At 40.1% G+C, this 13954-nt stretch overlaps 1 pseudogene; it reads left to right on the top strand.

The window, feature by feature from the left end:
• The first annotated feature begins 942 nt into the window (after positions 1-942).
• Positions 943-11973, top strand: LOC116275282 (annotated as a pseudogene).
• The last annotated feature ends 1981 nt before the right edge of the window (positions 11974-13954 follow it).

Here is a 13954-nt window from a genome sequence, read left to right as displayed (position 1 = left end):
CATGAGGTTTAAGGGAAGAAGCCATCTCCATAACATAAAAGTGCAAGGTGCAACAGCAAGTGTTGATGTAGAAGCTGCAGCAAGTTATCCAGAACATCTAGCTAAGATCATTGATGAAGGTGGCTACACTAAACAACAACTTTTCAATGTAGATAAAACAGGCTTCTATTGAAAGGAGATGCCATCTGGGACTTTCATAGTTAGAGAGGAGAAGTCAATGCCTGGCTTCAAAGCTTCAAAAGACAGGGTGACTCTCTTGTTAAGGGCTAATGCAGCTGGTGGCTTTAAGTTGAAGCCAATGCTCATTTACCATTTTGGAAATTCTAGAGTCTTTAAGAATTACGCTAAATCTGCTCCAGATGTGCTCTATAAATAGAACAACAAAGCCTGAACGACAGGACATCTCTTTACAGCACAGTTTACTGAATATTTTAAGCCCACTCTTGATACATGCTACTCAGAAAAAAAGATGCATTTCAAAATATTATTGCTCATTGACAATAAGCCTGGTCACCCAAGAGTTCCGATGGAGATGTAGAAGGAGATGAATGTTCTTTTCATGCCCACTAGCACAACATCCATTCTGCAGCTCATGGATCAAGAAATAATTTCAATTTTCAAGTCTTATTTTTAAGAAATAAATTTTGTTAGGCTACAGCTGCCATAGATAATGATTCTTCTGATGAACCTGGGCAAAGTAAATGCAAATCTTCTGGAAAGGATTCACCATTCTTGATGCCATTAAGAACATTTGTGATTCATGAGAGCTTAGAATATCAACATTAACAGGAGTTTGGAAAACGTTGTTTTCAACCTCATGAATGACTGTGAGGAACTTAAGACTTCATTGGAGGAAGTGACTTCATATGTGGAAATAGCAAGATAACTGGAATTAGAAGTGGATCCTGAAGATCTAACTGAACTACTGCAAACTCATTTTAAAACCTGAATGTGGACATGAGTCCCCTATGGCTCCAGAGCTATCTTTTTGGTTGTGAAGTGAGGGTCAACCACGATTATCACTTTAAGGTGGATAATGATGAAAATGAGCACCAGCTATCTTTAATAAAGGTCAGTTTAGGGGCTGGTGCAAAGGATGAATTGCACATTTTTGAAGCAGAGGCAATGAATTATGAAGGCAGTCCAGTTAAAGTGACACTGTCACTTTGAAAATGTCTACACAGCCAATAGTTTCCTTTGGGGGCTTTGAAATCACACCAACAGTGGTCTTATGGCTGAAGTGTGATTCAGGGCCAGTGCATATTAGTGGACAACACTTAGGAGTAAGATGCGGAGTCAGAAGATGAAGAGGAGGAGGATGTGAAACTCTTAAGCATAGCTGGAAAGCAGTCTGCCCCTGGAGGTGGTAGCAAGTTTCCACAGAAAAAAGTAAAACTTGCTGCTGATGCAAATGATGATGATGATGAAGATGATGATGATTATTTTGATGATAAGGAAACTGAAGAAAAAGTGCCAGTGAAGAAATCTATATGAGATACTCCAACCAAAACTGCACAGAAGTTAAATCAGAATGGAAAGGACTCAAAACCATCATCAACACCAAGATCAAAAGGAAAAGAATCCTTCAAAAAACAGAAAAAAAACTCCTAAAACACAAAAAGGGCCTAGTTCTGTAGAAGACATTAAAGCAAAAATGTGGGTCCCCATTCCAAGATGGCTGAATAGGAATAGCTCTGGTCTGCAGCTCCCAGCGGGATCAACGCAGAAGATGGTGATTTCTGTGTTTTCAACTGAGGTACCTGGTTCATCTCATTGGGACTGGTTGGACAGTGGGTGCAGCCCACGGAGGGTGAACGAAAGCAGGGCGAGGCATTGCCTCACTCAGGAAGTGCAAGGGGTCAGGGGATTTCCCTTTCCTAGCTGAGGGAAGCCGTGACAGACTGTACCTGGAAAATCGGGACACTCCCGCCCAAATACTGTGCTTTTCCAATGGTCTTAGCAAATGGCACACCAGGAGATTATATCCCATGCCTGGCTCAGTGAGTCCCACACCCATGGAGCCTTGCTTACTGCTAGCACAGCATTCTGAGATTGGCCTGTGAGTCAGCAGCCTGGCAGGGGGAGGGGCATCCACCATTGCTGAGGCTTGGGTAGGTAGACAAAGTGGCCAGGGAAGCTGGTACTGGGCAGAGCCCACCACAGCTCTGCAAGGCCTGCTGCCTCTGTAGAGCCCATCCCTGGGGGCAGGGCATAGCTGAACAAAAGGCAGCAGAAACTTCTGCAGACTTAAATGTCCCTATCTGACAGCTCTGAAGAGAGCAGTGGTTCTCCCAGCATGGTGTTTGAGCTCTGAGAATGGACAGACTGCCTCCTGAAGTGGGTCCCTGACCCCTATGTAGCCTAACTGGGAGACACCTCCCTGTAGGGGCCAACTGACACCTCATACAGGCAGGTGCCCCTCTGGGATGACGCTTCCAGGGGAAGGATCAGGCAGCAATAATTGCTGTTCTGCAATATGCTGTTCCACAGCCTCCACTGGTGATACCCAGGCAAACAGAGTCTGGAATGGACCCCCAGCAAACTCCAACAGACCTGCAGCTGAGGGACCTGACTCTTAGAAGGAAAACTAACAAACAGAAAGGAATAGCATCAACATCAACAGAAAAGACTTCCACATCAAAACCCCATCTGTAGGTCACCAGCATCAAAGACCAAAGGTAGATAAAACCACAAAGATGGGGAGAAACCAGAGCAGAAAAGCTGAAAATTCTACAAACCAGAGCACCTCTTCTCCAAAGGATCACAGCTCCTCACCAGCAACAGAAAAAGGCTGGGTGGAGAATGACTTTGATGAGCTGACAGAAGTAGGTTTCAGAAGGTCGGCAATAACAAACTTCTCTGAGCTAAAGGAGGATATTCAGAGCCATTGGAAGGAAGCTAAAAACATTGAAAAAAGATTAGACAAATGGCTAACTAGAATAAACAGTGTAGAGAAGACCTTAAAAGACCTGATGGAGCTGAAAACCATGGCACGAGAACTACATGATGCATGCAAAAGCTTCAATAGCCGGTTTGATCAAGTGGAAGAAAGGGTATCAGTGATTGAAGATCAAATTAATGAAATTAAGTGAGAGGAGAATTTTAGAGAAAAAAGAGTAAAAAGAAATGAACAAAACCTCCAAGAAACGTGGGACTATGTGAAAAGACCAAATCTATGTTTGATTGGTGTTTCTGAAAGTGATGGGGAGAATGGAACCAAGTTGGAAAACACTCTTCAGGGTATTATCCAGGAGAACTTCCCCAACCTAGCAAGGCAAGCCAACATTCAAATTCAGGAAATACAAAGAATACCACAAAGATACTCCTCGAGAAGAGCAACCCCAAGACACAAAATTGTCAGATTCACCAAGGTTGAAATGAAGGAAAAAGTGTTAAGCACAGCCAGAGAGAAAGGTTGGGTTACCCACAAATGGAAGCCCATCAGACTAACAGTAGATCTCTTGGCAGAAACTCTACAAGCCAGAAGAGAGTGGGGGCCAATATTCAACATTCATAAAGAAAAGAATTTTCAACCCAGAATTTCATATCCAGCCAAACTAAGTTTCATAAATGAAGGAGAAATAAAATCCTTTACGGAAAAGCAAATGCTGAGAGATTTTGTCACCACCAGGCCTGCCTTACAAGAGCTCCTGAAAGAAGCACTAAAGATAGAAAGGAACAACCAGGACCAGCGACTGCAAAAACATGCCAAATTGTAAAGACCATCCTTGTTAGCAAGAAACTGCATCAACTAACAGGCAAAATAACCAGCTAACGTCATAATGACAGGATCAAATTCACACATAAGAGTATTAACCTTAAATGTAAATGGGCTAAATGCTCCCATTAAAAGACACAGACTGGCAAACTGGATAAAGAGTCAAGACCTGTTAGTGTGCAGTATTCAGGAGACCCATCTCATGAGCAGAGACACACATAGGCTCAAAATAAAGGGATGGAGGAAGATCTACCAAGCAAATGGAAAGCAAAAAAAAAAAAAAAAAGCAGGGGTTGCAATCCTAGTCTCTGGTAAAACAGACTTTAAACCAACAAAGGTCAAAAGAGACAAAGAAGGCTGTTATGTAATGGTAAAGGGATCAATTCAACAAGAAGAGCTAACTATCCTAAATACATATGCACTCAATACAGGAGCACAGAGATTCATAAAGCAAGTTCTTAGAGACCTACAAAGAGACTTAGACTCCCACACAATAATAATGGGAGACGTTAACACCCCACTGTCAACATTAGACAGATCAATGAGACAGAAGGTTAACAAGGATATGCAGGACTTGAACTCAGCTCTGCACCAAGCATACCTAATAGACATCTACAGAACTCTCCACCCCAAATCAAGAGAATATACATTCTTCTCAACACCACATTGCACTTATTCCAAAATTGACCACATAGTTGGAAGTAAAGCACTTCTCAGCAAATGTAAAAGAATAGAAATCACAAGAAACTGTCTCTCAAACCACAGTGCAATCAAATTAGAACTTAGGATTAAGAAACTCACTCAAAACTGCACAACTAAATGGGAAATGAACAACCTGCTCCTGAATGACTACTGGGTAAATAACAAAATGAAGGCAGAAATCAAGATATTCTTTGAAACCAATGAGAACAAAGACACAACGTACCATAATCTCTGGGACACATTTAAAGCAGTGTGTAGAGGGAAATTTATAGCACTAAATGCCAACAAGAGAAAGCAGGAAAAATCTAAAATCAATACCCTAACATCACAATTAAAAGAACTAGAGAAACAAGAGCAAACAAATTCAAAAGCTAGCAGAAGGCAAGAAATAACTAAGATCAGAGCAGAAATGAAGGAGATAGAGACACAAAAAATCCTTCAAAAAATCAATGAATCCAGGAGCTGATTTACTGAAAAGATCAACAAAATTGATAGACTGCTAGCAAGACTAATAAAGAAGAAAAGAGAGAAGAATCAAATAGATACAATAAAAAATGATAAAGGGGATACCACCACTGATCCCACAGAAATACAAACTACCATCAGAGAATACTATAAACACCTTTATGCAAATAAACTGGAAAATCTAGAAGAAGTGGATAAATTCCTGGACACATACACCCTCCCAAGACTAAACCAGGAAGAAGTTGAATCTCTGAATAGACCAATAACAGGCTCTGAAATTGAGGCAGTAATTAATAGCCTACCAACCAAAAAAAGTCTAGGACTGGACGGATTCACAGCCGAATTCTACCAGAGGAGCTGATACCATTTCTTCTGAAACTATTCCAATCAATAGAAAAAGAGGGAATCCTCCCTAATTCATTTTATGAGTCCAGCGTCATCCTGATACCAAAGCCTGGCAGAGACACAACAAAAAAAAGAGAGCTTTAGACCAATATCCCTGATCAACATTGGTGCAAAAATCCTCAATAAAACACTGGCAAACCGAATCCAGCAGCACATCAAAAAGCTTATCCACCATGATCAAGTCAGCTTCATCCCTGGGATGCAAGGCTGGTTCGACATACTCAAATCCGTAAACATAATCCACCACATAAAGAGAACCAAGGACAAAAACCACATGATTATCTCAATAGACGCAGAAAAGGCCTTTGACAAAATTCAACAGCTCTTCATGCTAAAAATTCTCAATAAACTAGGTATTGATGTAACATATCTCAAAATAATAAGAGCTATTTATGACAAACCCACAGCCAATATCATACTGAATGGGCAAAAACCGGAAGCACTGCCTTTGAAAACTGGCACAAGACAGGGATGCCCTCTCTCACCACTCCTGTTGAAGATGGTGTTGGACGTTCTGGCCAGGGCAATCAGGCAAGAGAAAGAAATAAAGGGTATTCATTTAGGAAAAGAGGAAGTCAAATTGTCCCTGTTTGCAGATGACATGATTGCATATTTAGAAAACCCCATTATCTCAGCCCAAAATCTCCTTAAGCTGATAAGCAACTTCAGCAATATCTCAGGATACAAAATCAATATGCAAAAATCACAAGCATTCCTATACACCAATAAGAGACAGCAAGCCAAGTCATGAGTGAACTCCCATTCACAATTGCTTCAAAGAGAATAAAATACCTAGGAATCCAACTTACAAGGGATGTGAAGGACCTCTTCAAGGAGAAACACAAACCACTGCTCAACGAAATAAAAGAGGACACAAACAAATGGAAGAACATTCCATGGTCATGGATAGGAAGAATCAATATAGTGAAAATGGCCATACTGCCCAAGGTAATTTATAGATTCAATGACATCCCCATCAAGCTACCAATGACTTTCTTCACAGAATTGGAAAAACCTACTTTAAAGTTCATACGGAACCAAAAAGTACCCACATTGCCAAGACAATTCTAAGCAAAAAGAACAAAGCTGGAGGCATCACACTACCTGACTTCAAACTATGCTACAAGGCTACAGTAACAAAAACAGCATGGTATTGGTACCAAAACAGAGAGATAGACCAATGGAACGGAACGGAGCCCTCAGAAATAACACCACACAGCTACAACCATCTTTGACAAACCTGACAAAAACAAGCAATGGGAAAGGATTCCCCCATTTAATAAATGGTGCTGAGAAAACTGGCTAGCCATAGGTACAAAGCTGAAACTGGATCCCTTCCTTGCTCCTTATACAAAAATTAATTCAAGATTGATTAAAGACTGCCAAGACCAGCTAGGCTGGGGAGACCCTAACCCAGTGGCACTAGAGGAATTAAACACACACACACAGAAATATAGAGGTGTGGAGTGGGAAATCAGGGGTCCCACAGCCTTCAGAGCTGAGAGCCTCCAACAGAGATTTACCCATGTATTTATTAACAGTAAACCCATGATAAGCATTGTTTGTATAGATTATAGATTAACTAAAAGTATTCCTTACAGGAAACAAAGGGATAGGCCAAAATAAAGGGATGGGTTTGGCTAGTTATCTGCAGCAGCAGCATGTCCTTAAGGCACAGATTGCTCACGCTATTGTTTGTGGTTTAAGAATGCCTTTAAGCGATTTTCTGCCCTGGATGGGTCAAGTGTTCCTTGCCCTCATTCTGGTAAACCCACAACCTTCCAGCTTGGGTGTCATAACCATCATGAACATGTCAGAGAGCTGCAGAGATTTTGTTTATGGCCAGTTTTGGGGCCAGTTTATGGCCAGATTTTGAGGGGGTCTGTTCCCAACATGTCCCCCTTCTTTGATTTGCAAAGCGATAAAAGAAAAGGCAACTTTGTCACGGTGAGCTACTTCTTGCAGGAGTCAGGATCCGCATCTGCAGACTATACAAAGACAAACAACACAGATTAAAAGCACAATTATTATTGAAACCACAGAGCTTCCAAGTGTTTCTATCCATTTTAATGGATTACTAGCTGCTAATCTGTCTGCAGCTTCCTCAAGCACTCCAGTTCCTGGCATTAATGTCAGGTGTTCCTGGGATGTTTTAAATATTTGTTCTTTAATTTTGCAATATCCAAAAACAAGCTTGTAGAGTGTCCTTCTAGATGCTTTTTTATTCTTTCCCATATTTGGTCTTATTAAGAGTTATTAACAGTTTCCACAAATCCTTACGTTTAGCTCCTATGAAGGGTCATATCATTTGAGGCTGAGGTGCCACTATACTGCCATGGTTCCAGATAATAGGAACTTTTGCCGTACTTATTATTTCTACCATCTGACCATTTTGTTCAGACCAGCTGAACCTAGTGTGGCCATGGCAGGCAGACTAAGAGGTGCAATTCAAGCTAAACATCCCCTTGGGGTCCAATCAATAATGATTCCATAGGAATCGTTGAGCAGCACCTCTGCCTGTTCTGCAATGCAATCTTCCTAAAGAAGTATGTTCATTTTTTCTAACTGGGTCCAATCCTGTTTACAAACAGGTTTTTGAGGGCAGTATACCTCAATTATAGGAGCAGATTTATTATGGTAAATACTGAGATCGGAAAGCATGTGTAACTGTGTCATAGGGTGATTACAGCCCGGGATTGTTGCCAGCCAAGATTGATAAATATGCCCAATAAGTATAATTCTTCTCTGTGTCAGCCCTTGTTGAAGGAATACTCACTGCAGTGGTGATCATCGCTATCATAGCTACCATTAAATTACTCATTGTGACTGGTTGTCCTGCTTTCCCTAGGTTTTCTTCCGCCATCAGTGACAGCATCTTGATCTGTCCCCAGGTGGGTGGCTGTGTTCAACAAGTGTTGCTTGTGACAGTTGGGGTCCTCATCAGCATCAATCTCGACATGGCTGCAACTGAGGGGTCCTCGGAATCCTCCTGGAATCTCTTCCTCAGCATTTGGCTCATGATAAGGTTTCAGGTGTCTTGATGGTATCCAAATCACCTGTTGATTCAGTCCTGGAAAAACACAAGCATAACCTCTACCCCAAGTTATTATTTTACCTATTTCCTAACTTTTTGTCATTGGATCTTTCCACCAAATCAGTTGTTCTGCTTCTGTCTTTGCAGTTGGTTTCTGTAGATACTGTTCAGCTGCTGATAACATCTGGTCTTTGGGCAGGCTTGAAAATTTTAAAGTTAATAATGCTAGATTCCATTGTGTATCTGCTGTCCCATAATCCCTGCTTCTCCCCTTTTTTTGTTTTTGTTACCAGTTATTCATCTGTATGAAATGACAACTGAGCATTTTTAATTAACTGTGTGGAATGAACCACGTATGAAGAATCAGAAATCACATTAATAGGCATATTAAAAGCAGTCAATACTTCAATTACAGCTACAAGCTCCGCTTTTCAACTGAAGTAGAGGGCGTCTGGAAAACTTTATCTTTTGATCCAGAATAAGAAGCTTTACCATTACTAGACCCATCTGTGAAACAATGAAAATGCTTAGCAGGCTGCAGGTTGTTTACTGCAGGAATTGTAAGTGCAAACCATTCTCAGTCTTGATCAGCTAAAGGGATAGTAAAGAAACAGTCTTTTACATCTATGACTAGTAAAGGCCAATTTTTTGGAATTATAGCAGGAGAAGGCAATCCTGGCTGTAATGCTCCCACAGGTTGTATAACTGAATTGATGATTCTTAAGTCAGTTAACATTCTCCATTTACCTGACTTTTTCTTAATTATGAAAACTGGAGGATTCCAAGGGGAAAATGTTGGAGCTACATGCCCATTTTCTAATTGTTCTGTAACTAATTCCTCTAAAGCCTTCAGTTTCTCTTTACTTAGCGGCCGTTGTTCTATCCAAATTGGCTTATCTGTTAACCATTTTAAAGGTATAGATTCTGGAGACTTAACAATGGCCGCCATTAAAAATGATATCCTAAACCTTGGCGTGAACTTTGTCTCTCCCCTTGAAGCAGTTCCTTTAAACCTTGCAAATTTTTCCTAGTCCCATACCAGGGACATACCCCATTTCATGCATCATATGTTGACTTTGAGGGCTATATAATTGTTCTGGAATTAGAACTTGTGCTCCCCATTGTTGTAATAAATCTCTCCCCCATAAATTTATAGTTACAGATGTTATAATTGGTTGAATAGTCCCAGGTTGTCTATCGGACCCTTCACAATGCAAAATATAACTCCTTTGATATACTTCAGGGGCTTTACCAACTCCAACTATGTTAAATTGAGTGGGTTGAATTGGCCATGTGGACAGCCAGTGTAGTAGAGAAATGACTGAAATGTCCACTCCTGTATCTACCAAACCTTTAAATTTCTTTCCCTGAATAGTTATTTCACAGGTAGGATGTTTATCAGTAATTTGATTCACCCAATAAGCTGCTTTACCTTGTTTATTTGTGCTTCCAAATCTTCCTGTTCATTTAATTTCACTTTTCCCCTTTCCCACATATGACACAATCAGTAGTTGTGCTGTGCGCTTTCCTGGCTCTGCTTTCCAGGGAACAGAAATAGACATAACAATGTCAATTTCCCCACTGTAATCTGAATCAATGACTCCTGTATGTATCTGTACCCCTTTTACGTTTAAACTAGACCTTCCTGGAAGTAATACTATCATCCCTGCTGGCAAGGGTCCAGAGATTCCTGTTGGTGTTGGGAACAGGCCCCCTAAAATCTGCTCATAAACTGACCCCAAAACTGGCCATAAACAAAATCTCTGCAGCATTGTGACATGTTCATGATGGCCGTAACGCCCGCTGAAGGGTTGTGGGTTTACCAGAATGAGGGCAAGGAACACCTGCACCGCCCAGGGTGGAAAACCACTTAAAGGCATTCTTAAGCCACAAACAATAGCATGAGCGATCTGTGCCTTAAGGACATGCTCCTGCTGCAGTTAACTAGCCCAACCTATTCCTTTAATTTGGCCCATCCCTTCATTTCCTATAAGGGATACTTCTAGTTGATTTAATATCTAGAGAAACAATGCTAATGACTGGCTTGCTGTTAATAAATACATGGGTAGATCTCTGTTTGGGGCTTTCAGCTCTGAAGGCTGTGAGACCCCTGATTTCCCACTTCACACCTCTATATTTCTGTGTGTGTGTCTTTAATTCCTCTAGCACCACTGGGTTAGGGTCTCCCTGACCAAGCTAGACTCGGCATGTTGGGACCTTTTGCGGGAGTTCCCCAGGCAGAAGGTTCATAGCTTTTGTGCAGCATAAATTTACTGCAGCACTACTGGCTGTGGTGGGCGACAGATATTGTACAGGGGTGAAGGAATCGCCTGAGCCGGAAATGCCCCAGTTTGGAATGGGGCCTGACACAGGCCCCTCATGGCATTTCCCGAAATTGGGATCCCTTCTTTATCAAACTTAGAGTGACACTGGTTAGCCCAATGTTTTCCTTTTTTACATATTGGACATATTTCAGACTCAGCAGTTTTCTTTTCTCCCCTATCTGGCAGCCTGACTCTCTGATTTTTTCCACATTCTTTTTTAGTATGAATAGCTTGTTTAAATTCTTTGAGTAATTTAAAAGGAAAAGGCTCAAATGTAGCTCTAATAGTTCCCTGTTGATCTTGGGGGTGTACCCTAACAGGGAACTGACAAGCCTCTAAATCACCCTCTCGTCTAGCTTGCTGAATTCCTGCCTTCTTCAAAAGAAGACATTTATGCAGCCAATAGACACATGAAACAATGCTCATCATCACTGGTCATCAGAGAAATGTATATCAAAACCACAATGAGATACCATCTCACACCAGTTAGAATGGTAATCATTAAAAAGTCAGGAAACAACAGATGCTGGAGAGGTTGTGGAGAAATAGGAAAGCTTTTACACTGTTAGTGGGAGTGTAAACTAGTTCAACCATTGTGGGAGACAGTGTGGTGATTCCTCAAGGATCTAGAACTAGAAATACCATTTGACCCAGTGATCCCATTACTGGGTATATACCCAAAAGATTAGAAATCATGCTATTATAAAGACACATGCACACGTATGTTTATTGTGGCACTATTCACAATAGCAAAGACTTGGAACTAACCAAATGTCCATCAATGATAGACTGGATTAAGAAAATGTGGCACATATACACTGTGGAATACTATGCAGCCATAAAAAGGATGAGTTCATGTCCTTTGCAGGGACATGGAGGAAGCTGGAAACCATTATTCTGAGCAAACAATCACAAGGACAGAAAACCAAACACTGTATGTTCTCACTCATAGGTGGGAATTGAGCAGTGAGAACACTTGGATAAAGGGTGGGGGAACATCACACATGGGGGCCTGTTGTGGGGTGGGGGGCTGGGGGAGGGATAGCATTAAGAGAAATACCTAATGTAAATGACAAGTTAATGGGTGCAGCAAACCAACATGGCACATGTGTACCTATGTAACAAACCTGCACATTGTGCACATGTACCCTAGAACTTAAAGTATAATAATAATAATAAAAAAAAGCAAAATGCAAGCAAGTATAGGAAAAGGTGGTTCTCTTCCCAAAGTGGAAGCCAAGTTCATCCATTATGTGAAGAATTGCTTCTGGATGACTGACCAGGACGTTATTTAAGATCTCTGGCAGTGGAGGAAGTCTCTTTAAGAAAATAGTTTAAACAATGTGTTAGAAAATTTTCATCTTATTTCATTTCTGTAACAGTTGATATCTGACTATCCTTTTTATAATGTAAAGTGAGAACACTTCCTCCTGTGTTTGATAACTGTTGTCCAGATTCCATTGCCAAGAATGTGTTGTCTAAAATGCCTATTCAGTTTTTAAAGATGGAACTCCACCCTTTGCTTGGTTTTAAGGATACTTCATCCATTCAGGTTTTTTTTTTTTTTTTTTAAATGCTGAGTTTTATTTCACGTGTATATTTTTGTCTCCCCACCATTTCCATATCTGACCAATGCTACTCTATATCCTATCATAACATTCCATATATACTTAAAACCACCACCCTGATCAGTCAGCAGCCATCAACATCAGTGCAAAACTCATCAGCAAAAAGATTACAACTTGCTGAAGACTCAGACAATCATTAGCATTTTTAGCGATAAAGTATTCTAAATTAAGTTAAGGTATATACATTGATGTTTTAGACATACTGCTATGGCACACTCAATAGACTATAGTATAGTGTAAACACAACTTTTATATGCACTGGGAAACCAGAAAATTTGTGTGTCTTACTTTACTGTGATATTTGCTACATTGTGGTGATCTGGAACCAAATCTGCACTATCTTCAAGATATGCTTGTATTTTATTTTGCTTTTTATTATTCAGTTTGATATATTTTAAAATGTCTCCTGTCATTGGTTTTGGACCTATGTATTATTTAGTACTGTGTTGTTTAATTTCCAAATACCTAGAAATTTTTTAGCTACATTGCTATTGGTTTCTATTTAATTATGTCACTGCATGAGAACATACTCTGTATGATTTCAGTCATTTGAAACTTATTCTTATTTTATGAACCAGTACATAGTCTATTTTGATTAATGCTCCATGTGTACTTGAGGAAAAAATGGTATTCTGTAATTGTTCTATAAATGAAAACTAGGTCAGTGGGCTTATAGTATTGCTTAAGTCTTCTGTGTCATACTGATTTTCTGTTAACTTGTTTTGTTAACTACAGACAGCCAGATCCTGAAAATTTCTCCACTTATGATTGTAGCAGTTTCTATATATCTTTTTGCTTTATCTATTTTTTTATTCAGGTATTTTGAAGCTTCATTATGAGGTGTACATACATTTAAGATTGTTAAAAGTTCTCAAAAACTTTGGCCTTTTTATTATTACAGAACATACTGTTATGGACTAAATCTGTCCACCCCAAATTCATATATTGAAACCCTAACCCCCATTATGATGGTATCAGGAGGTGGGGTCTGCAGGATGTAATTAGGTCATGAGGGTGGAGCCTTCATGAATGGAATTAGTGCCCTTATAAAGAAGACCCCAGAACACACACCCACTCCCTTTTTGCCATGTGAGGATACTAGGAGAAGATAGCTGTCTATGAGCCAGGAAGCAGGCCCTCACAAGACACTGAACCATCCTGGACTTCCCAGCCTTCAAAACTGTGACAATGATTGTTATTGAAGCCACCGAGTCTATACTATTTTAGTTGTTGCAGCCTAAGTACACTAAGACATATGCCTCTGTCTCTGATGAAACTCTTTGGCTTAAAGTCTATTTTATCTGGTGTTAATGTAGCTACACTGCCTTTTAACACATTTAGGATGTGCATGGTATTTCTATTTCCACTCTTTTAACCTGTCTGTGTCTTTATGCTTAATGTGTGTTTCTATCAGCAGCATATAGTTAGATCTTGATTTGTCATCCAGTCTTACAATCACTGCTTTTTATTTGGAGCATTAGTTCATTTACATTTAATGTATTTACTAATATGTTTATATCTATGTTTATTTTCTTTCTTTCTCTCTCTCTTTCTTTCTTTCTTTCTTTCTTTCTTTCTTTCTTTTTTTTTTCTTTTCTTTCTTTTTTTTTTTTTGATGGAGTCTTGCTCTGTCACCCAGGCGGGAGTGCAGGGGCACCATCTCAACTCACTGCAACCT

Source organism: Papio anubis, chromosome 1 (assembly GCF_008728515.1).
Source record: "Papio anubis isolate 15944 chromosome 1, Panubis1.0, whole genome shotgun sequence".
NCBI lineage: Eukaryota > Metazoa > Chordata > Mammalia > Primates > Cercopithecidae > Papio > Papio anubis.
The sequence above is the reverse complement of the archived record's forward strand: the minus strand, read 5'-3'. Positions and strand labels throughout refer to the sequence as shown.